This window comes from Haliaeetus albicilla, chromosome 11 (genome assembly GCF_947461875.1).
Source record: "Haliaeetus albicilla chromosome 11, bHalAlb1.1, whole genome shotgun sequence".
NCBI classification, from domain to species: Eukaryota; Metazoa; Chordata; class Aves; order Accipitriformes; family Accipitridae; genus Haliaeetus; species Haliaeetus albicilla.
The window spans coordinates 17,739,971-17,762,629 of NC_091493.1; the positions used below are offsets into that span (position 1 = coordinate 17,739,971).

The 22,659-nt window shown below is 40.6% G+C and overlaps 1 protein-coding gene across 5 annotated transcripts in view; it reads left to right on the forward strand.

Annotated features, from left to right (window-relative positions):
- NDST2 (N-deacetylase and N-sulfotransferase 2) overlaps positions 1–22,659 on the forward strand; it is a 140,250-nt gene that overhangs the window by 49,163 nt on the left and 68,428 nt on the right. Inside the window, exon 3 of one of the 5 annotated variants that reach the window (XM_069796328.1) lies at positions 6,386–6,459. The exons of the other annotated variants lie outside the window; for them this stretch is intronic. The gene's annotated coding sequence lies outside the window, so the exon portion shown is untranslated. The remainder of the gene's footprint in view (positions 1–6,385; positions 6,460–22,659) is intronic. 5 annotated transcript variants of the gene reach the window in all.

The window sequence follows — 22,659 nt, forward strand, 5'->3', positions numbered from 1 at the left end:
TTTTTTGATTTAGATACTGTTTTATTAAAAAAAATAGACTCCTACCTGCTTATGAGTTTGCATGAGATGAAATCCCCAATCTTTCGCTCCCACTCTGTTTGTGAGGATTGTTATGCTAATAATTCTAGAGGTTGTCAAAAATTTTTCTGGGTATTTTTGACAGGTTTCAACTTCTGAAAAAAGATCTTCCAGTTTTCAAAATGGGTATATTTAGATTCACTTTGCCCTCTGAAATGCTACCTCCTCTTCCCCTCACCAGGATTGACCTTTTGATCGTTTGGGTTTTTTTATTTTTATGTTTTCCCTAATGACAATTGGACTGACTTCATAACAACAACAATAATAAATTTTATTATTAGGACACATCTGGTAGCTTCTCTGCTTCATTCCATCTGGTCTTTGGTTAAATTATTTTTGGAAAATTTTTTAATGTCCCACTCATTATAGATTTAGAGTTGTTTGATTCATTTTTTCCTTCTCCTTTCTCATCTGAACAGTAGCCAGGGCTTGTCATTTTCTTATGTTGGGCTAAAGCCTCCTGGCTGCTATTTATGTACAGGCAACTGGAGGAAGATCCAGCTCTAAACCTCCTTCAGTTTGCTAGATGTTTTACTTTACCTTTTCCTCAGTGACCAGTGCCTGGGTTTCCATTCAGAGCTTTCCCAGGCAGTGCAGCACGGAACTGACCTTGTTTGCTTCAGCTCCACTGCTGTCCCCGGTGCCCCAGTCAGTGAGGATGGGCAAAGCTTTGTGCACTGCAGCTGGGGAAAAAGCCCCGAGTGGAGCAGCAGACGGAAGCTGTCTGCCTACAGATTTACGAAGACAGCTCTTCACTGATTTGTAGTTTGCAAGTTACCTTTATAACCTTAAAGTCTGGAAAATTAATTTTAGTTTAGCTTTTGCCAAGGCTTCCTACCTGCTCTGGTTGAGTGAATTTTTAAGCCCTGGTCTATATGCAAAGAATGAGCATCGTGCTCTCCAGTTGCTCATTCTCTTGCCTTAAGTGTCATTTACTGGAATCTCTCTACCTTTTGCCTCCTGTAAAATGTAAACTGAATTACAGGCATATAATTAAATCAACATATTTAAGTGCATGAGAAATGAGAGGCAGTGGGGATTTTGATGGCCGTATCCACAGGCAGAATATTAAAACCTATGATATCAGGTATCTAAGCTATTTTCTAGTGTATTGAGAGCACTGGTTGTGTAAGAACAATTTCCAGCTGAGACGAAATGTGTTTCTGTGCTAGGTCAGCACAACAGGTGATCAATTCCCCTTACCTGGCAGAGTGGCTGCTCCATAAACCATGTGGCTGCTAGTTAAAAGACTCAGATGTGCAGTATTACTGCTCATCAGGGATGGGGAGATTTGAATAATTGCTAAATACTCGTGAGGGTTTGACTGGAAGAAATGTGACAATTTCAGGTACTGTGTGTTTGCTTTTGCCTGTAATCCCTGTCCAAGTCACTCTGTGGCATCTGGCTTACTTTATGTTTAAAATTACCTTGGTCAGTGTCTGAGACTGATTTTCTGCCTGATTTTTTGTGCCTAAATGTCATGCACATAGTATTGGTGCTTACGTTATCTATAGATGTAGAGCATTGGATTCTCGGAGCTGAGACTTTTTATTTATTTTGTTTATTTTACATTATGCATAGCAACTGAAGTTCCTGTTGTCTTGCCATAACCCAAACTTGGAACACAAAATCAAAATGAAAAACTGTAAACCAAAATACAGCACAGTAGGCATGACAAGAATTGGGATTAATCTTTTTAATGTAAATGCTATTCCCCTCTAACCTTGGATTTCTGAATAGTTGTTTGATGTCAGTTTACCATAAAGACTAGGAATAGCAAACTAGTGTGGGTTGGGGTTAAATTTGGGTGCAACGTAAAGGATGCCCCTTATAATTTGTGTAGAGTATGCCTTAAGGCGAGCTGCTGGCTATTTCAGATGTGTCCCTATGAAATCCTCTCTGTTAGTCTTGTTCCAGAGCTGTAGCATTCTATACCAGTACATCCTTCCCCACCCATTCTGGTTATCTTTTGTTAGCTCTGTATTGCTCTTCCCCAGCTGTGATATTGGATTTTTATTCTATCAGTAAAGCAGAAAGATAGGAGAAAGCAGGGATATCTGAAAGTGGTATTTGCTTGTGTTTTAAATAAAAGTTCACAGCAGAGAGACACTGTAGAAGAAACAGGGTACACTAGGGAGAGCTTTTGAAAATGCTGCTTGTATTTCACTCTTGTTCAGGGTTTTGACTCCTAGAACATATTCAAAGTTTGTCACCATTTTACAGTTTAAAAGTCTAGATGGAAATAACCAGTGTCTCCGTTGCATAGTGATTCTTGAGATTTAGGACTAGACACACATGCGCACAAAATACATGGTCTAATGGACTAGGACATTCTCTAGCAAGCCTCTATATCCCTTGCTTTCCCCTATAGGCTGTATAATAAAGATACTGTTTTGTGAAAGGTGATCTCAGACTATGCTTCTCCTGGAAAGGTCAGTGTTGCTCTCATCTGCCATGGTTGTGGCATTTCTGTCTTGCTTCAGTTCCTGAGCTATAGGGTGCATTCGATCAGCTCATAAATCTGACCGACTTATAGTAATTTTTTGGTGGATTAGTTGTTTGGATCAGTGTGCTATGAATAGCCAGAGATTGTGGGTCCACCTTTTTGCTGGTAGCCACTAACGTTGGTTTATGCTCCTTGTGGAACTGTACCCTGAAGCTATTAACCCTCCTCTGTAATAAGCTTTTTGATAACCAACTGAGCACAGAGCAATATTATGTTGCAGTTTCTTCTCCTATAAGTAGTATCTCAATGTAGTATAACAACTGTGTATGTGTGAGTTGTGATGTCCTCTTATGTAGGGGTTTTTAGACTCGGCTGGGCTGAGTATCATCTGCAGGAGTAACATCAGCTCTGGGCCAAGCTGGCATGGCCATAGGTGGAAGCACAGTTCTGTTCCATCCTCCTCTGTCTTCTGTCATATTTGCTCTCTCTTGGACCTAGCCCCATAGGACCAATTACCTCTTCCTTATTTCCTGGGACCTTAAACTTGTGTTTCCGTCTATGCTTCGCAACCCTGCAAATCAGGCATTGCTTGAGGTTAATCACAAACACTGAACTCATGCTCCCGTATGTCTTCCTGCAATGGCTGTGCTCCTGAGCAATGCTGAGCAGCAGAAGCTGCCTGTACACAAAGCAGCATGTTAGTGACCTCAGTAAAAAGACATTAACTGGCTTGGTGGAGGAGTTGGCTCCAGCGTTCAGATGAGAACCAACAAGATGCCATCGGGAGTTGCCATCATGTACTAACTTGGAAATTGTTTTCAAGATTCTCTGCTTTGGTAGTTGGTCTTCAGAGGCAGTATGGATCTTTTATTACCTTTACCCAGATGTGCTTTTTCTTGATTTATGGGGAAGGGATTTATACAGTAAAGGAGGTGGCTTCTAGCCCCATATTTCTATTTCCATATTTTATCTAACAGTTGCTTCAGTTGTTTGAAGTACATGGGTTTGTTACTCTGTATCATGGATAGAAGTAGATGCTGGTAGTATGAGGCCTTATCAGCTGTGAGCAGCTGTACTTGCCTTTTCATTTTAAATCTAGGCACCTAAAGTGCAGATTAACAACAAAACTTGGTTTTCTGGAAGGTAAAACTTTTAAATTCTTGGGAATTTGTTGAAAGCTGTTGCCTCTGTGCTTGAAGAAAACTAGCATTAACCTTTCTGGGGAAGGCTGTGACCTGTTTGTTGGAGCTCAGAGTTAAGTTCAGGGTGGTGAGTATTAAGGTCTGTAGTGGTGTGGTTTTGAAGTGCTGTGTATGTATGGACAGTCATGCTTAATTAAGTATATTACTTGCATATATTGGACAGCCTAGAAAGTCAAGTCTGATTTCCTTGAGAGTATCATCTTTATACTCTTTGCAGAAGTGGCTCTTGGGGAATGCCTGAGGATGCTGGGAAGTGAAGAGGAATACACACAAGCAAAACTTTAGAGAACGGGATTTCAAACACTGCATGAGGGATGTTGCAAGTAGCCTCTGTAAGCATGATAAGTTAATTTTTGACCTCTGAATTACTGTGTAGGCACTGAAATTGGCCTTTCTTCTATTTAATTTTTATGGCTAATGTTTTATTTTCCATAGGTACGTTATTCAGGTAACAAGTTATCCATACAGAAATCCCAGGCTCAGACCTGGAAGCAGTACATAGGTTTTTGCATGGCTCAGACCCTGAGCTAATTCACCTGCTGAACCTTTGCCAGCTTTGTTCAGAGCCACTGCTGGTGTCTCTGCTTTGTGCTCCCGGAACATGGGACGCTGGGAAGCTGGCTTTGGAGGAGCTGGAGGAGCATTCGGGAGCCAGCTGGAGCCTACAACTTGTGGATTTGGGCTGAAGCTCTGGCTCTGCAAGACTTTAGAGCCATGGAGCTGATCATAGCAGCAGTTCTAGGAGGGATGAATGGTGAAAGAGTACCATATTATTTTGATCCCTTCTTCTTTGAGAGATTTGTCAGATGGGGTTTCTTACAGGGCTGCCTCTGTACCCCAACTAAGAGTGTTCCCAGAACCTGGAGCGCTGCGAAGTATGGTGCACAGGCACTGGGCTTTTGCCTCTGTGCAGCAGGGTTTGTGTGCTTGGGGTTTTCCGTTATCTGGCTATTCCCATCCCCCACTATGCTGGACAATGGAAAGCTGAAATTAGTTTGTTAATGCTTGGTTGAAGGCTGTATCAAGCGGTGTCTGACCAAGCTAAGAATCAAGTGTTTAGTTCAGATGTTTTCTCCTGGGATGCTCAATGTTTAGAACACTTATGGAAAAGGTTGAGAGGGCAGATAATCCTGTACCTGACTCTGCTCCTAAATCCATATACCCTTGAATAATGGCTTTCTTCCTAAAACAAACCTACTCAGTTTTTGAAGTATCTTTTATCTCTGTAGTATAAATGGCAAAGATGCTTTTTTATTTTCCAGTTCCAGGAAAGCCTGTAGGCCTGTGTTTGCATGTGCTAAGAAGTTGTATAGCAGAGGTATTTTATGAAATTTTCTTCTAGCCGGAAGTGTCAGGTTTTCCCCCCTTACACATTGTGTTGTAAAATTGTGAAAAGGTGTCCAAAAGGAGGTGTGCACAAATACACTACTTGCCATCGTGTAACCTCCCATAGGAAGCAATGCTTTGCGTGCCCAAAGAAGAGCAACGAAGCTGGTGAAAGGGTCTGGAGAACAAGTCTTATGAGGAGCGACTGAGGGAACTGGGGTTGTTTAGCCTGGAGAAAAGGAGACTTAGGGGAGACCTTATAACTCTCTACAGCTACGTGAAAGGAGGTTGTAAGGAGGTGCGTGTCGGTGTCTCCTTCCCAGTAACAAGTGATAGGACAAGAGGAAATGGCCTCAAGTTGCACCAGGGTAGGTTTAGATTAGATATTAGGAAAAAATTTTTCACGGAAAGGATTGTCAAGCATTGGAACAGGCTGCCCAGGGGAGTGGTGGAGTCACCATCCCTGGAGGTATTTAAAAGACACGTAGATGCAGCATTTAGGGACATAGTTTAATGGTGGCCTTGGGAGCGTTAGCTTAATGATTGGACTCAAAGATCTTAAAGGTCCTTTCCAACCTAAAGAATTCTATGATTCTAATATTTACTTGTGTTTGCCCCTAAGGGGTAGAAAAGTGTTGTTCTGTCCTTGGGCTGTGGTAGTCTACAGAGAAGAAATTAACCGGGTTTGTTAGTTGTAAAATGTGTTGCCATCTTACACTGAAGTTTTTGTTTTCTGCATCTGGTTTTGCAACATTTGTTATGCCAGTTCTTTAGTAGTGTTGTGTCTTACTGTGCAAGACATCATTTACTCACCTAGGAGAGCACCTCACTGTGCACTGGTTTTTTCCTTTCGGCTGGAATCCTGTGGTCTTCCTAGTCCTTGATTTAGCCTTTCTGCTTAACAGGTACAATAATGTGTAACAGACTGAGCAACAGCACATGGCTGAGCCTTCTCTTTTCTTCAGGAGCTTGTGACCAAAGGCTAGTCAAAGTAACACTCGATAATTCTTATTAACCCAGGAAAAAGGAGGAAAACAAAAATATCTGGCTGACAAAGATAAGACCAGTATGCCTACCTTACAGTTCTTTAATCTTTTTATTTTATTTGCAACTTTGGGTAATTTCTATTCAGTTCAGTTATTCCTGTTCCTGGCTGAAGGAACCACTAAAATCAGCACTACTTTAATTTAATTTCCTAAGCTGAAAACTGCAGTGGTTCAGGTTCTGAAATGAATCAGACACCCTGGCTGGAGAATGTTTGCACTTTGGAAAATATTACTGCCTTACACTGTCAGGTACACGTATTTATACAAAACTTCTTCTCTCTGCCCAGGTTCATGGTGTTTTCACTCAGTCTGTGTCTGGTACAGCACAGCTCTTTCTGAGACTGCACATACAGTTCTTGAGGTAAGGAGGAACTGATATAAAGGATAGTTTTGGCCTGGGTAGCATGGTAGAGGGAGACACTGGGAGATAATTCATATTTGGTGGGTCTTTGGTTCAGTATATTGAAGAAACTCGAAAGAAACAATTCTTTGTTGACTTGGGACATTAATCTATCTATATTATTATAATTTAATACTTTATGCTTTCTTGATTGCGTTACTTATGAAATGCCATAAAGTACAAGCAATGAACTGAAGCTGAGTAGTGACTCTTCACGTTTTCAGGCCTGTATACTCCTTGGTGATTTTTCTTTTTCCCCTGGTATTGGCACTGAGTTATAAAAAGATTAGAATCTGTGCCGGGTATCTAGCCTATAGCACTGGATAATCGTACTATAGTGAAGTACATCAACATTTATGTATATTTACAGATGGAAAGACTGAGATACAGAATAAAAATCAGGAGTTAACTTGTCTGTCTCTTGGACAAAATCTCCTGGGTAGGAAAGGATGTAATGTTCTCATGTATGGTGTAGCTATTAGTATATTAGGTCTAAAGTTATTCTAGGTTATTCTTTTTAGCTTTTCTGGTTTGTCCATTATGCTCTTCAAAGATTGACTTTTTGTACCACAATTATTAAAGGAGTGGGGATATGAAGATGAAGCAGTAACCTTCTCCAGAGTGCAGCAGTAGTTATTTTTGGCACTAGCTTGCTGTACTTTCAAAAGCAGAAACGTTCATTTTGCTTCAAGTGACTTCATCCTCCAGAGCTCAGTGGGATGATTGTGCACAAGATAGGGAGCTGTCACAAGTTCCATCCTATGGGTTGCTTTGATGTTAGGAGCTGGAGCCAACTCTAGAGTGTCAGAACAATAGATTTAATTTCTCGTCATCATCTTCTGGGAACAGTGGTAGTAAGAGATTATGACTTGTTGGTCTCCCAAGTATTCCCTCAAATATGCATCCCCGCTAGCTCCTTATCAGCTGCTGCACTGGGCTCTCCCTGGCACCAGAAAGCATGCATCTTCCAGTCCTTCAGGAAGTGCCCATTTCATGTTTCTGTGTGCCTCTCCAGTTAATAAAGTTGTTTTGAAAGGGAGAATTTAGAAAAGAGGAGCGGTCACACTTCTGGGTTTGGTTTATGTGCAGCTCTTTGCATTTAATGTGTCTGCCTGTTTCTGGACTGGGGCTAGTCACTGAAATGTGGTCCTTGTAACATAGGAGCGTTGCATCACCTGGGACAGGTATTGCAGAGCTCACTGTGATTAAGCTGATACGGTTTTAAGCAGGACAGAGCTATCTATGTTAAATTTCAAAGTTTTATGTTAAACCTGATGTTATTTTTCAGCAAGGCTAGACTCTTTAATCTTCTTGTTGTTGTGCTCTAGGGGAGTTACAGGGACGGTAACATCTGTGCTTGGTGTATAAAGCTGACTGCTGTTTCAGGAGCTAGTTTGTGCTTTTATCTAGTGTCTTTTAATAGCACAGAGAGTGCAGGCCCTGCACCTTCCTGCTGGAGGCTTTACAGGATGGCAGTAAGTACTGGTGTTGCAATGTGTGGGCCTTTTGAGGCTCCATCACTTCCCATTGACTTGTGAATACTTCTGAGATCCAGAGCACTCCAGAAAAGTTAGGAGGCATGTTGGTTGCAAGTGAGGGAAAGTCAGTAGTCGGCCAAACCCTGAGCTCGGTAGGTGGGCATAGATGACTGAAGAGGTTGAATCGCAGCTTTAGGAATACATATGGAATAGATATTCTGCTTCTGAGAGTATCTTGGAGATCCTCCAGCCTCAACTTTCCCACAGAATTGCTGTGTTGAGAGGAAAGGGGTATGATTTCCCTTTACTATCTCCCTCTGTTTCTGCACTCCATCCTTTCTTTTTGTTTATAATCGTTCTTTAAAGAAATAACATAAAACCCACTTACAGATTTTCATAATTTTAACAAAACAAAAGGGAGGTGCATAGGAGCCTCATTCATCACCTTTTGTCACCAGACTTGACATCTGAGACTACAGAGAAACCTTGGCAAGTGCAATGATTTCCCGTGTGGGGGTAATAAGAGAGAAAAAAGCTGTCAGTTGAAAACAGCAGGAGCTGCATTAGCAAATATAAATTAAACAGATGGCTAAGATACTGCAGCTGTCACATAGAAGCTCCAGGAAGATCTTTAGCTTAGAGCTGCAGGAGGCTATTTTGAAAGGAAAGATGAAAACAACAACAAAGCAAACTTTAGCATGATGAAAGAGACAATAGAGTCATTCAGATGATTATATGAAACTTACCCAGCACTGATTTTTCTTCTTCAACTTTTCAAACTTAGGACTCTAAAATTAGTTTAGGATCAGCTGTTACAAGATCGCATTACAGATTTTCATTTGGGGGTTTGTCTGCTGGTTTAGAGGTACTCTTCTGTAGTTCTGTGAGAGACACTGGCTCTGACACGTGCTCTGGAAAGTGAGGAGAAGGGTAACACACATCGTGCAATTTTGATCTTCAACTGTTTGTTTTACAGCTGTTTCAAGAAAAACTTCTTATAAAAAAATTGTTTATAAATAAAATGTTTGTGGAAAAGCAGTGTTAAAAGTGTTAACATTTTGGTGGAGGAAGCACCTGCATTTAAAATGTCTTGCATGTTCAGTCTTAAGGTAACATTTTTCAGACCTGTTTTCAGCTGTAAAGTGACCGCTCTTTTCCTTTGTGAAAAAAGTGATAAAACTGCATCCATGTTCATTATGTTAAAATACAGACATATGTTAAAATGAGGACAAATTGGAATTTCAGTGCTGTTTTTCAGAAGCAAAAAGGCAATTAATTTTCTAAACATTGTGTCTATAATGTTTTTTCCTCGATTAGGACTGCTGGTTTGTCATAGATACCTTGTGCATAAGCAGAGACTGTTATGCTGCCTTTATAGTTAGGTGATGAAGATGTGAATTATGAAATAGGTGCAGCTGCATTTGAAGCCTGTGTTTTACATTCAAAGAAATAGTATGCACAAATGGATTCCTAGACAGGGTGATTGATTTCCCAGAGTTCTGCTTTTTCTGTTTGCTTTTTTTACTGCAACAAAATTCATGTATTTATTGGTGACTTCTAAAATGATACTTAATATGCAAGAAATTCCGGATTTTGATTGTACTACAGCCCTTTGTGCAAAATTAGTATATCTTCAAGTATGCTTTTTTTTTTTTCCCAAATTGTGTTGTTCCTTTACAATAAATATCTTTAGGTACAGTTAGAGCTAATTCTAAACTTCATCTGTACAGATAATTTGAGAGCTACAAAAACTACATATCAAAAAATTAAATCTTTTGTTCCTCTGTATTTATCCTTACTCCCATCATCCCTGTAAAGTTTGAGTATGTAAGCCCTAGCATGCTCTGAAAGTCGGTAAACCTCCATTCTGTTAGAACTAGGAAGTTCATAATTGAGATGTAAATGCTCTTTACTGGCTAAATCTTTAACCTGTCCTAGACTTTTTCCTGAGCTTAGTTGTTCAGGACACAAATCATGAAGGGCATCAAAGGTCAAAAATAACAGCTTGAGCTTATTTGTGTGAGCTCACTGAAAACATGTAGCCTCAGTCTTCCCATACCATTCAGGGCGCTTCAGCTGTGTCTCAGAGTAGAAGTGAGTTCTTCATCATTTAACTGCATTTCTTTTGTGGTTATGGCTTCGTGCTTCAGTGTAGAACAGAACAGCTGATCATGCTGAGTAACTGTTGTTTCTACCCTTTAAATTTCCTTTCTACCCCTGCAGAAACTTTGGAGCAGTTATAAATTCCAGAAAACTAAGAGGAAAAAAGCCTCAGCCTGAGTGTATGCCTTCTCTTCCATTTTTTGCATAAGAGAAACAAAGTTGGCCTTGAACTTGAGAATGATAAATGTGGGATATCTTTGTCAGTGATGGAGGGATGTTTGAGAGTAGGTGGCCTTCCACTGGGAAATCTGGCCTCAACCTCCACATACTTGCTCCTAGACTTTTGCTCCAAATGCTTTAGCTAAACTTCATTGCCAGGACCTGCTCAGCAAGGGAGCAGTTTTGTGTGGGCAGGACCCTGGGCATACAGAAAGATTATGCACTGAACCCTGCAAATTCCCTGTGAGCTTTCTTACTGGGAAGAAATTAAGGGATCAGTCAGCGTGATCAGGGGCTAAAGAGAGATGGCAGTTAAGAAGGGGCGGGAAGGAGCCAAAACAGATAAGTGAGTGGAATGGGAAGAAACAGAGGGGCAAGATAGCCTTGCCTTTAAAGGTGATTAATCTTAAATTTTCCTGCCCAAAGGCAAGAATGAACTTTTCCAGCTAGAAATGTAGTTACTGTCTAACGGCCATATTCTGTCCTTGATCCTCGTGCAAACCTTCTAGTCATGCCAATGGAGGATGCTATGGAGGATGGGGGGGGTACATGGTTGCTATGCTGTAGGTACAGCAATTGAGTGCTGTCTGGCCTATGGCACAGAGCTAGTGGGGAAAGTGTCTTTATAGTTTTCAAAAGAAGGCTGTGATAGAACTTATCATGTCATATGAAGTGTTAATATCTCTCACTGATTAGCAACAGCTGCTTACATGCAAAATGTATGCTAGTGGAAAAAGGAAACATGATCCAGCTTTTTTTTAATGTTCTCATGGCAAGAAAGTGCTTCTTAACTGGAAGCAAGAAAGCCCAGCTTTTGGGTGCAAAAGGATTTCATGTATTTTGGCTCTCATTTGAACCTTGTTCTTTTTAAGCCTAGTGCAGAATTGTCAAGTCTGGTTTTTAGGTCAGTGCTGTTCCTCATGCTGCACAGACAGGTACACCAGTGACTGAGACTTCTTAGGTGTAACAAAACAGCACATCAGGTAGTCCTGGTATGCAGGCTGTGTATTCTACAGTGCTATGTCAGTAAATAATAAGTTACTGATTAATTTATGGTAGCTAGTCTTTTTCTAATTTGTCTCAATAGCAGAGAAGATTTTCATGTTTAGCTTTGCTTTAAAGTAGATTTAGCTTTACTCTTCGGTGGAAAGCAACTGAATACACCTGCTTAAATTTCTGTAATGAAACCATCTTTCATATGGAAAACAAATTTTCTGTATTGTTAAGTAGCTTACTTCCCTTAACTATGGCAATTTCTGTCTTTGGATTTTGAGCTCCATTCCAGATTCAAGCATGTCTGAGCCGAATCAGTTTGTGGGAAAATGTTTAGGCAGTTTATAATCCACCACAGATTTGAAAGATGGCTCTGATGAAGCCTTGTGCTGTAGTGCATAGCTTCGGTGCTGTGGGTGTTAGAAAATTGTATGCTACTGCAGATGGATATGGAGAGACACCCTTCTAAAATAAATACAGGTATCTACTGGAGAAAAGTCTTCCAGGGATATGAAACAGATGAGTTTCCTTTCCCTGTGTAAGCAAGCCCTTAGATGATAAAGTTTGCTACAGACTTCTAGCAAGATGCAGAAACACTGAAAGGCAAAATGTAAATGCACTACTGCTGGTAGCTGCAGGGTACCACCCTAAGCAGCTCAGAAGGTGGCTAAACACGACTGGAAAAAAATGGCAAGTAGTTGTTTTGGAACCTGGCATGATGGTGCCTCTCCACCTTTGTTAGGAGACAAATAACAATTGGATATTTGATGTTGTTTATAAATGTGAGTGAGAAGACTGCAGTCTTGAATAGAAAATAATAATAGCACAGTTAAAAATTACTGTCACGTGAACTATTTTCTTGTACCACAGTCTGTGTTCTTTGCAGTTGTATAAGTAGTTTCTAGGTATTCATTCTAGTGCTGTTAATATTCTGTTCTATTCTATTTGACAAAATATATCTGACCAAGGCTTGATCTTAATTGTCTTTATTCCTTTGGCTTCTTGCTTCTTAAAGGAAAAAAATAATCCAACAATTATTTTGTATAAGGTCAAATGCATTTGCTGCTGAAGGGATGTCTTTACAGAGGACTTTGTTGCTTCTACCTCATTCACATGAATAAGTGAACACAGAGGCTTGGTATTGTGAAAGTAGTAAATATACATCCTTCATTTGCAGTCTCCAAAATACGTTGGTCAGAGTTACCCTTCAAGGTTTTGCCAGCATAACTGTGTTTTGTTAAGATTCTGCAGAAATAACCCTTAGTTGTCATACAAATTCTATGCTAGATTCGGTTAGATAACCACCAAAAACGTGCTGCTACCAGTATAGCTTGTTTTTTCAAGGAACTGGTATTAGCTGTTCTGGCAAAATAACTTTTTTGCCTGTGTAAACCACATCTTGACTAGGCAGATTTGCTAGTATAGCTATTTTAGCAAAGCCTTTCTACTGTAGAAAAGACCTTATTGATAATACTGCGAGGTTCCCACAGTAGATGAAAGGCACAATACAAAGGGTTTTACAAACATGAATTAAGCTTCACAACACCCTTGTAAAAGAAATCATTCTTCTACCTTGCCAAAGTCTAGTTTCTTTTAATACGAGATGTTTTGCAGGGATGGGAAGGAAGGGTAGAAGATTCAGAGTTGAGGGAATTAATGTCTGGTAGCATTGTAGCATTGATAAACTAAACAAATTTCTAACCTGTTGGAATCCCCTGCCATCTCTGTCTGATGTTTAAAATGTCCTAGCAAAATCAGTGGTTTAGAGTATCAAATTTCTGGTTTCACCTGATCTTTGATAGTATGAGGAGTGCTGACGCTTGGCAGTTCCTTTCTTCCTGAAAACCTGAAGCTGGCTTTTGTGTATGTGGTGTTTTCATTAATACTGGTTCTAACTACAGTGTTCTCTCTGGCTGATTTTTATTAGACTCTTACAGTTTCATACTGTTCATGTGGTTCAGGGTATGAACAGCTTACACAGTTAAGGCATCTCAAAGGGAACGGAGAGAGGAACAAAACTATAGATTTATGCACAAGAATGATTTTAAAGTCAAGTCACTTGAAAATTAGAGTAGTCTGATACTGATTTTGCCCATGTGATCTGAATTCAGATATTTTTGTGTGTTAATTATCATGTAGTCTTTAATTACATTACCGCATTCTATTTATTCCCTTTCATCTCTTAGGGAACAAGGAACAGAAGAACTTTACTAGGATGTAGGTTAATTTTCTTCTTTGCTATTCACCAGTATTGCTTTTGAATTCAGCCTGTAAACTTTTGGGGCAGGCTCAGGCCATTCTGCAGTCCTCTGTTAAACACCATGGCCTGGATTCTTTATTAATACATGTGTCGAAAATTTAAGCGAGCTGTGCAATTTATTCTCTTCCCAGTTCAGGGCCTTCATGTGATGGTAATTGTTTTCACAAACAAGGTATCTTTCCTCACCAAGTGTAGCGAGGGACTCGCTTTTGAAAAGCTGTCGCAGATCTCCTGAAACCTGGGTGATGGTGGAGACACCTGGGCTGACTGTGTTCCCTGTCCTAACCCTTCCTGCATGCTAGGGGAAGTTCCAGTAACTGTTTGGCAGTGTGCTCGATTGTCCAAGAGGTACTTGATCTAATAGGAGTATTTTTGTGCTCTGTTTCCACAGCAACAGCACACTTGCTGTTTTTTTCCCTTCTCAAGGTGGCTGTTGCTTTGAGAATTGGAACTGTAGAAAAGCTTGGACTTCTTGTCCCCTGTTGAGATTTCAGCTTGTAGAGGTCAGGAGTGGAAGGAGTAGGATGGGAAGAGTGTGACTCTCAGCAGAGCTGGTGTGATTATGAAGTGACAGTGGAAGGAATATGAGTCCTATTTAATTGTGCATTTTAGCGTTAATAAAATGATTGTGTTGAAAGTCATGGCTCTTTCTGAGCTCTGCAAACGAAAGGCCTGGGACTGAGACATTGGCAATGAGGATTTTAGCTCTCTGCATGTGCTCTTGTTATCATTTAGGACCCACTTCCACTTCATGCATGCGTTCATGCACAGTACAAAACCAGGTGTACATTCTTCTGTCCACCTGCTTATAGACACTTTTTGTGTGCATGTCACATTAAGAAACCTATTCTGCTGTCTCACAGCATTTGTCCTAGCATTGTGGGGAAGGGACATGTTATGTTTAATTGCTCCACCGAAAATAGGAAGTAAATGTTAATCCATCTCTTGGGCATGGTACCTCCTGTAAGTAGTAAGAGACTTCCCTTCAAACTGAAGTACACTTGCCTGTCTCAACATCTGCTGCTGTGTGGAGGACTAAGAAGCTTTCAACTCCTTAAATACTTCCATAGATCAGCCCTTCTTGTTATCATTTAAAGGTCGGTAGGAACAGAAGCATATGGTTTGATACTGGTATCTTGCTGGGGTTGGCTTTTTTTATCTGTAGTTAAGAAAGCAGATTCTTCTTATGTGGGTGCCTAATGCAAGCCTAAATACAATTTATTTATTTTTTCAACTGTTTTATTTTGCTTCTTCCCTTGTATCCTGGTCCTAAGAACTGAACTGTTATCTTTTCCTGCAGAGCGTGTAATTTGTGGTACTGAGCTGTTCCTTGTGATTTTCTTTGTCTCCTTTACTCCTCTTCCCTTTCTTAGGAATTGCATGTTCTAGGGAACATTGTAGTAAGTGCTGTTCTGCTCTTAACGCACTCATTAACTGAGTATGTCATGGAATAATTTAAAATTCTATTTAATTCAAAATTCAGATAAATCAATTATATTATTAATATTGGATTCAGGAATCTCCCTGCCTTTCGGAGTCAATATCTAAAGCAGTATCTGTCACTGTGTTGTTATGCTTTTGCAGTAAAGGCTTCTGCTTGATGTCAGAGTGTGGTGGCTCTTAACTATCAGTATTTTAGTTCCTAGTAGTTTTGAGTCATGATGCCAGAAGCTTTATATTTTTCTCTGACAAATAGTAAGTGGATGTGTTGACTGGCAAAATCAATGGCTAATGGGTGAAACCACATAATCTGGGGTTATCATGGAAAGGCACATTGTTTATAGCCATCTTTACAGTGCTGAGGCCAGAAATTCACTGATGCTTGTCCATATAAAATGTAAAAAGCTGTTCAGGATTATGCATCCAAGTCAGAAATGTCATAGATGTACAAAAGCCAGAAATTAATTAAAATACCTTTTATTACTTTATAATTATAAGCTCATCTGGATGTACTTTTCTTGTTAAAGATCTTGTATTTAGTTCAAAGATGAAGAGGATTCCAGTACTGAACCTTTTTAAAATTGAAAATGAAGTTTATGATTTCAAGTCTTGCATTGTTTGACTTCAGCTCTTTTTGACTGCACATTGAACAAACTGTACATTTTAGTTTACTCAAGAACTTGTTTATTGAAAGACCAGAGTGTAAAATTCCATGTCTGTTGAACATTCAGTAATTTACCATTAAGCTACTTGACACAAGTTAAAATTTATGTTAATACTGTCTTGATTAAACAGCACTCATTATTACTCACTGTGATTTGGACAAATTGGTTTCCTAGCAGATGTCTCAATAAAGGAGCCATCCTACTATAGCATGTCCAAATTAAGCTGAGTGTATTGGAGTAATGTTTTGCACTTACATATAACATCTTTCATTTCAAAGCACTTCACGTAATCATGTATGATATTGGGAAAACATATAATGACCAAAGCAAATTTATACATTTTAAAGAGCTACAGGACATTTTATAACTTCAACAGAGGTCTTGTATTACAATTTTTAGTTTTTAGAACAAAATAGTTGTCTAGTGGTTTCTAACACGGACCTCAGTTAATATAGCTTGCAGAAGGTGGTTAACCCTCCAAAGGTTGGAACAGATGCCTCTATAGATATTAAATACTTCAAACCACAGCTTCAAACTACTTTTAAGTCATCCTTTCCAGCCAGTCTTAGAATCTTTAGTGCTCTTCAAGCCTCTCCTCATATTGTTTTATCACCACAGAAAATACTGGTGATTTCCCATGTTTCCCTTCAGTTATTCTTTGGTGCCTACTTGCAGCATCACTTAAAACTCCTGTCATGTGGGCTTTGCCAAACTAACTGAAATTGGAAGTGCAGAGGATTTTTTTTTTTTTTTTTAATGCAGAGTTAGGTTCATAGGTATGGGTTAAGACATTCCTCCTTAAGTCCTCAGGATTTGTTTTTATGTATTTTGTTACTTCAGTTTATGTATGCAGGGAAAGCTGATGCAAATCATAATTGTGCATATGCAAATTAAGGATTTTCTACGTTCAAATTGTTTACCTGTAACGTGCTTTTTCAGCTCCTATTTTCCAGCCTTTCCAGCATTCGGAAATTGTATTATAGTTGCAATGTAGTGCAAAGCAGGTATCTGACACATGACACCGAACAAGTCCCTGTCTAATTTTTTTCTGTTTAAGAATTGGACTAATCATGTTGTGCATTTACTTAATGGTTACATTTATCAATTGTATTTTACAGATAGCATAACTGAGAGCAGACACTGAAGGCAGTTTGCCCAAGATGCCAGTATTTCCTGTAATTCTGGTTGTATTTTCCTGATTTGATTTGGAATGATTCAGTTAAGAACTATATGTAATTTCATAGATGTGTGATGTTAGTATCAAGTTTGTGGCTCATCAGATAATGTTCAGGCTCACCATTTTCCTCCGTGTGTGCACCTGCCTGGGTTTTCTTGTAACCACAACTCATTTTATTTCCAAATTTTCCCACGCTTGATATGCCATGGGCCATCTAGTAGGGTCGATGTCCGTGTTGTGTTACAAGGTGAATAGTTTAGTTGGATTTCAGCCATCCTTTAAAGCAAAAAGTACTTTTTCCAAATATTAAAACTATTTCTTGCATTTGTTAGGTCTTTATATAACTCAAAGGCAGTTGAAGCGATTTCATTTAAACCATGGATGTAATTTTTCAGTGCTGAAGGCAAAAGCTAAAGAAGTGGAGGAGCAATTGACAACAGGCTGAGAAGGTGGAGGAGCTAGTTGGCATAGCCAGAAGGCTGTGGGGGCCACTCCCCTCCTGGCCCCTTTTGACTCTCAAGTCCCTGTAGTCTGTTGGCTGCATTGCTGGTGGGGAGATGCCAGACGTGAGAGCTTTGAGTTTGATTTAGCGCTAGTACTGTAACATTTAAAGGAAATGAAGGATTCGGCAAGTGAGAACTGGTGAGAGATCCAGTGAAGGCTTTCTGAGGCATTAATGGTCATTGCAGTGGAGTCCTCTTATATTATTCATGCCCTTTGAGCTTTTAGCCAAGCTAAGCACTCAGTGCTCAAGTGTGATAGTAGTAGGTAAAAGGAAATTAACCCTGTAGCGATATATTGAAGGTTTCTTGCCAAAGTAATAATTTTGGCAGTGTGCTTAGGGGATAGAATCATGTCTAAGAGAGGGGAAAACAGATTTCAACTCTGAACTCATCTAAGAAAGTGCTCAAGAGTACTCTGCAGTGAAGCGATAGAAAGACTACTTGAACCTATATGTAAGTCCTAGGGTCCCTTCCTGCCTTATCCTTCCTTGTCAAAGTATGTCTTCCAAGTTTCAAGAGAAGCTGCAAAATGAGTTAGTACTCAAAGCTTTCCAATGATGCTATGGAAAGCTTTGCTGTAGAAGGCTTCAGTGTGTTAAGTCTGACTGTAGTAGCCAAGACTTCTCAATCATTTGTAGATCAGGTACCAGAAATCTGTACCTGAATTCCAGTTTGAGTCTGTAGATATTACTGTGTTTGTGATTGTTTCTTTGAACATGTTTTCCTTAGGTAAACTCCTTATGTGTAGGATTCTTCTTTTCTTCCTCTCCCTCCTACCATTTTTAATTTATCCCATCGTTACATACAGTAGGACTGTGTGCTCAAGGGGACTTATAGGAAGGGTTCAGAAACAAGGAGGCTTTGAGTGCAGTGGATCTATATTGGTAATTGATCTGGGATGTTTGTGCTGGAGTGGGCTCTTGCATCCAGCTTCTACTCCCTGTCTATCCCCCAGCTCTTCTGAGGATTCACAGCAAGTATCCAGAATGTAAAACAGATCATTGCAAACTGGTGGAGAATGACCTCACTCAGAGGCTAAGAGGTACTTTGGGAAGGGAGTGAAGAAAGTGACTGTAAATAGAAATCCTTTGCTGGTCCATAAGCTTAAGGATGTCTAAACTTCGATATACCGTACGTAGCTTTTGTAGCTCGGACTAAAATATATTACTTTGGAGGCAGGGAAGGTAACTCCTGGTGGAAAAATGCAATACCTGTGCCAGGTACTGGTTAACTTGTGGGCACGGAACACAGATTTCCCCATGTGCTCACAAACTCTTTATATCCAGACGACTCCTTTTTCTTTCCCACTTACAGAAAATCACGTTCAAGCATAATATTTTTAAAAGCAAATTATTACTTAGAAGCACAAGGTCTGTGGCTTTTAGGTAAAAGACAATTCTGAAAATTTTACCCTGGAAAGTATATGTCTTCTAGATTGGAGGGAGCTGTTTTGGTTTTGTTGGAGCCAAGAATTTGACGCATTTGCCACTTGACATAAGACTTAAGAATAATTTGATTAAAGACTGTGCCTTGGAGTCCGCAGTCTGGAATAAAGGGTCTCAGTGAACAGCGTATCTCTCCATGCTCTGGTTTTCAGGAGAGACTAGAAGTGTTTGGGCCACAGCAATAAGGACCAGGAGGAAAATGATACATAAACCACAGTGATTAGTACCAGTCTGGGTATCATAACCACACCCAGGACACTTAAGAGACAGAAAGGAGAAGAGTTTAAAAAAAAAAAAAAAAAAGTCATTCTTGTGAAGATTGTTCCTCTGGGATTGTGCTCCTGACTGTGCAGCAGCATAACTGCATCTTAAATGTGCTGTTGCAATTTTACCCCTTGGACATTTTTCAGGCTACTAAACATTTCTTTTGCTGGCAGATATCAGCAATACATGTTCTTGAGATCCAAATGTTACTAATGGCAGCCTTTGAGTGATGATTGAGAAACTGTGATGGAAGCTTTGCCTTACTTTTAAAGTATGCTAAGCATTTGATAGTTAAGCAGTTAAACTCTTCTTGACATTGGTTCAAGTACAGCATTTCCTTATAACCATTGCTGATGGCAGATAATTTTCCTGATGTGGTGTTTTTGCTTCAGTGTCAATTAAGATGTACAATCAGTAACTGAATGCAGTAAAAAAGATGCTGGAAGTTCCAGAAAGTCTCTGTTGAAGGGCTTTAGCAGTTCAGGCTTTTCCACCACTTGCCTGTCATCTCATGACACAGAGCCTGTTACAATAGCTCTGTCCACAGTTAATTTTGTGAACGATTGCAAAAATTCCTGTATTGTTTTGTCCTTCTGTAGGAAATACTTTCAGATTCCTTGTAAGCTGCTTATTTTAAAAAAACCTCTGTGGTGTTACAGCCTCTAAAACAGCATGAACAGGTGCAGTCAGGCATGAACCCCACTGAGCCCTCCCAGCTCAGTTAGTGGTAGCGGGGGCCTCCGTTCACCTCCGCCAGGTGTACAGCAGGAGAGCCATGCTTGGATTTCAGTCCAGCCTTCAGTTCCCCCCACCAGCAATTGTGAAGGCGCCTGCAGAGCCACTGGGCTAAGGGTGCAAGCCTGTGACTTGAAACAAAGAAGCTATGTGCTTAGCCTCCATTGCAGTTAGTAAAAAGGGGAAGAGATGGGGAAATAAAAAGCAGTAGTCTAAGGATGAGAGAGCAGGGAAACACCACTCCTCTCTGTCAGAAGTGTGACAGGTAAGTCCTGCTCTGGTGAACAGGTAAGCTTAGCCTGGGAAATAAGGGGGAGGAACTGCAGAGACTGGGTTTTGCATAAAGAATGCTGACTCCATTTGAGTATTCGGCATGCCTGCTATGCTTAATAATGTTGGTATTTAAATAGTTTTAAGCAGGCTTTGAAGTTAGAGCCATGTTGACTTAAGGTAGAGGTCAGTGTGTTGTAACTGTTGGCTGAACATTGATAACAGCTTTGTGTACTTTTACGTTTTTTAAGCTAGTTGACAAAACCCAGAAGATTTAGGAGTATGATTTTTAATCGAAAATTTAGTAATTATGGCACTTTTATGTGGCAAAAACCCAACAAATCGCAGAAGGCTGTTATTTTTCTTTATCCATAGTACTTTTCTTCATGGCCTAATTGAATGTGTGAAATGCAACTCTTGGGCCCGGATTTTTCCTCCAGCATGCAGAGAAGCGTGTATTTATGGTTTTAAATTTTGAACCATGCTTGTCAAGTGTTTTAAAGCAAGGAAATCCCAGGCAAGAGGGAAGTGGGTATCTCCCATTGGAATCGGCATGTAGGCATAATGGCTGTGCCTGGGAAACTGGTACAGAGCAGCACTTCACGCTACAACCCCTGCGGGCACTGGCAGCAGTGAAACAGAGGAAATTTTAAAGAGTATCAGTGTAGACAAGCCCAGTGCTGCTTATGTGGAAGGAATTGGTCCAGAAGATTTTATCTTCTATTTAGGTTTGCTGTTCGCTGCTCACGTCACACCTCCTCACTATTCTTCCTTCTAACTTCCAGGATTGCCTTCTCTTGCAGGTGAGGCTCCCCTTTCCTGATCTTTGTTTGAAGAAGGTGTGAGAGGTGATAGCAGAACGTTGAAGAAGGGCATTCAGTTGTATTGCCTGTATTGTCAAGAGTGTTTAGAACTCTTGGGATGGTGATTGCTGGAGGCACAACGCTGTTTCAGACCTTTAAAGATATGGTTGAGTGGAGATTGTACTGGTATAAAGAGGCCAGTATGGGTTGAAAGAGCAATTACAAGAGAGCACTCCAGTGCAGCTGAAGTGAGGAAAAAAGTATCCCCTCCCCTGCGTTTGACAGGAGTATGTTTACATAATTAGTAGGAAAACTGCTCTCAAATATCTAATTTTGTGTATATTCCCATGGGGAAAAATGCTTTCAGAATTTTGTGTATATTCCCGTGGGGACAGTAGAATGTGTGAATATAAACCACCCTTGATACCACGTTTTTGGCACATCATCTGTCTGTTCCTTCAGATGCACACAGCCCTTCCTTGCACTCAGAGGTTGCAGAAACCAGGTAAGCATCAGCCCTGAGGGCACCAATGCCCTGCGAAGCTTCATTCAGGACCTCTACCTGTGCACTGTTTCCCCAGGGGTCCAGGGACTGCCCTCAAGCTCAAGCCTGGGCCTTAAGTCCTGGCCTGAGTGGTGTGGTAGGTGTGCCTGTCTCTAGCCTTGCTTCCTGGACCATGAACTTATGTTGTAGATACGGTGTCTTCTGTCTTGCCCTGTCCCTAGGCTCCAGCTCCTTTTGCTCCTAACTGGACCGCTGGGTGGCCCTTGGACCTGTTTCATCACTCTCCTTGCTTGGGACTGTCAGTGGACCTTGTCACCAGCATACAGCTCTGCCCACCATGTTCAGACATGGTGGGACTGCACCCTGTAAGTGCCCTGGGGTTTCCTGCTCTTTTTCTTCTGGAGCTGCCAGCCCCTGATGGACCCTGAGACCACAAGGCATTGTACTGACTGAGTCATTTCTGGTGAGAAAGTAGCCAGAAGAGGTGTAACAAACTATCTGCAAGATCACTGTCTCCTTTTGAAGCTGAAACAGTTGTAAAAGTGAAAACATGAGAGCACAGGGTTAGTGTTTCTTTTCTTGCTGGTGGTATTTTAGGGTTTTTTGTTTTTTAAAGCTGTTCCTGCCTGACACCAGCCACCCACAGTACTGGTAAACAGCACATGGGTCATGGTTTAACTAAACACTACACAGCCGCTCGCTGATTCCCCCGTTGGGATGGGAGAGAGAATCAGAAGAGTAAAAGTGAGAAAACTCGTGGGTTGAGGTAAAGACAGTTTAATAGGTAAAGCACAAGCAAAGCAAAACAAGGAATTCATTCACTACTTCCCATCAGCAGGCAGGTGTTCAGCCATCTCCAGGAAAGCAGGGCTCCATCACACGTAATGGTTACTTGGGAAGACAAATGCCATCACTCTGAACGTCCCCCCCTTCCTCCTTCTTCCCCCAGCTTTATATGCTGAGCATGACATTGTATGGTCTGGAATATCCCTTTGTTCAGTTGGGGTCAGTTGTCCCAGCTGTGTCCCTTCCCAACTTTTTGTGCACCCCAAGCCTACTCGCTGATGGGATGGAGTGAGGAGTAGAAAAGGCCTTGACTCTGTGTAAGCACTGCTCAGCAGTAATGAAAACATCTCTGTATTATCAACACTGTTTTCAGCACAAATCCAAAACATAGCCCCATACTAGCTACTATGAAGAAAATTAACTCTTATCCCAGCCAAAATCATCACAACATGGCACATAGGAAAAATTCTCTTTTCTGTCGCCCCATACTTGCCACAGGACCAACAATGGGAGGC